General features: G+C 42.1%; 1 pseudogene; it reads left to right on the top strand.

The window, feature by feature from the left end:
- The first annotated feature begins 628 nt into the window (after positions 1 to 628).
- Positions 629 to 2,481, top strand: part of LOC102855355 — a 2,831-nt pseudogene continuing 978 nt past the window's right edge.

Here is a 2,481-nt window from a genome sequence, read left to right as displayed (position 1 = left end):
CTATTTGGGGTTTTTTTTCCCCTTCTGCTCCCATTTCTCATTGTTTTTACTTTGAGTGTATTGACTTTCATTTACATTTTAGAATGCCGGTAGGAAGAACACACACACATACAAAAAAAAAACAACACCAAAAACAAACCAAAAAAGCAAACACCAGCAGGCAAAACAAAAAGTAGGGATTTTCATCGGAATTATTTTACTAGCTATCAACTTTAGAGGCATTGACTCTTCTAAGGACTACAAATCATGAGTTTGATATTCTTCCTCATTAATTTAAATCTTCAGCATCTTTCAAAATATTAAAATTTCTATTAAAATTTTTTCTATGTGTTTTGTCAGATATAGCCTATATGTCTGAAGATTTTTATGCTATTGTAATAGTTTAAATATTTCTTTTATGACATTTATTGCTAGTAGATAAAATACGAATAACATAATTTAATCCAATAATGTATCTGCAGATTCTTTTTTTCAAACTGTGAACAGTAGTAGTCTCTCCAATTTTTATGTCTTTTATATCTTTTTCTTGCCTCATTGCATTGGCTGGGACCATTAGTACAACACTGAATAGATGGCGTCATAATGAGCAGACACAATCACAGTTGGGTAGAGGCACTCTGGGGAGCAGGCTGGGTCCCTTGCATCTCTGCCTTGAAGGAGGCTACTGCCAATTGGCCAATGAGAGGATAGAAGGCACACTCCACCCTGGCCTGCAGCATCAGCAAGGGTTCTGGCAGCAGAGGGCGCCCTCAGGCAGGAACCAAGGTTGTGTCTTGCCCAGAGTGCTGCTCCCTCCCTGATGATCTGCTATCCCAGCTTCTACAGATGAGGAGCTGGGAGAACCTTCCCTTCCACCCAGACCAGCCTCCTCCTGCTCAACAGAACTCAGTAGGATTTTGTCATTTTGAATTTTACACTTGGGTTGGATGGGCATAGGAGAGAGGAAGAAGCAGGCAATGAGAATAACAGGTGTAAAAGGAAAAGCATTCACTAGCCAAGGACACTGGAGGTCGCCAGAAATGGGTGACAAAGGACTGCAACCTTCAGAGTGTGACCCTGTGGACATCCCAAAGGGGGGCTTGTAATTTCCAAATCAGAATAAAAAATTTTTTTTAAAAAAAAGGAAAAACAATTTTGTTAATACTAGTTGTCTCAACTATACTCGTTGTGCTTTGGGAATATATATAAACAGCCCAGAGTGTTCTGGCTAAATCACTCAAAAACCCCAGAAGTTGGTGGCAGCAGCTCTCAGAAGCATTTGTGATTTCTAAGTGGGTTTAATAATAGGGTGCACAGTTATCAAGAAGACTTAGACAAGAAAAGGGGAGAAGAGCTTCAGCTATCAGACTGGTTCAGAATATCGAAGCACCTAGGTGTTGTGAGAGTGACTTGCTAGAGGGCCCCCATAGTGTGGGAAGGCACTTAGAACAAAGCCATCTTGGAAAATTATTACACCAAGCAGAATTAACTGTGGGTTTGATGGGGTTTGCTACTGGAAGTTATATAAAGTCTTAGTTAAAAAAAAAAATTCATAGTATCTACTGAGAAGTACTGGATGGTTGGCCACAAAGTCATTTTTTTATATCCTAGTGGGTAACTCCTCCATGATGCCTTTGATAGAAATGGGTTCTCCATGTTCATTCAAAGTGTCTGAGGTCAAGCCTGAGAGAATATGGTAAGACGTCAGCGCGATGAGCATGAAGACCATTGGGGAACACGTTGTGAGCCGCATCCAGCGTGAAGTTAACTTCCTCTTCTGCATGGACGTGGACCAGGTCTTCTAAAACAACCTTGGTGTGGAGACCCTGGGAAAGTCAGGGGGCTGGTGGTACAAGGTAGATTGCTATGAGTTTATCTATGAGAGGCGTAAGATGTCAGCAGCATACATTCCACTTGGCAAGGGGATTTTTATTATCATGCCATCATTTTTGGAGGAATGCCCAGGCAAGTTCTAAACATTACCCAGGAGTGCTTCAAGGGGATCCTCCAGGCCAAGAAAAAGAACAAAGTGGCATGATAAAAGCCACCTAAACAAGCATTTCCTTCTCCACAAGCCAGCGAAAATCTTAACCCCAGAATATTGCTGGGATTATCATGTAGGCTTGTCCTCAGGTAGTAAAATTGTCAAGCTAGTTTGGCAGGGAAAAGAGATTGGCTTGGAATGATGTCTGGCTTCTGAGTTTACCAATAAGTTTCTAAATTGGAGAAAACCTTATTCTGGCCACTTCCTTGGAAATAGGAAATTTAAACTTTAAAAATTATGAACGAAAAACCAACACAGCGGAAGTGTGCTATTTATTCTTGAAATGTTGAACCTTGTAGTATTGGAGAATGAATCTATGGTATTTGGATATAAATTCTCAATGCTGCTTTTTGGTCCCGGCGGCGGCGGCGGCGGAGCCAGCGGCGCCTCCCTTTCCCGGCCTTCGAGCACCCAGTCCCGGCTGTCAGCCAGCCAGCTCCGCAGCGCTCTCCGCCACC

The sequence above is a fragment of the Elephantulus edwardii genome, unplaced genomic scaffold (genome assembly GCF_000299155.1).
Source record: "Elephantulus edwardii isolate Elephantulus edwardi_28Jun2011 unplaced genomic scaffold, EleEdw1.0 scaffold01937, whole genome shotgun sequence".
Taxonomy (NCBI): domain Eukaryota; kingdom Metazoa; phylum Chordata; class Mammalia; order Macroscelidea; family Macroscelididae; genus Elephantulus; species Elephantulus edwardii.
The sequence above is the reverse complement of the archived record's forward strand: the minus strand, read 5'-3'. Positions and strand labels throughout refer to the sequence as shown.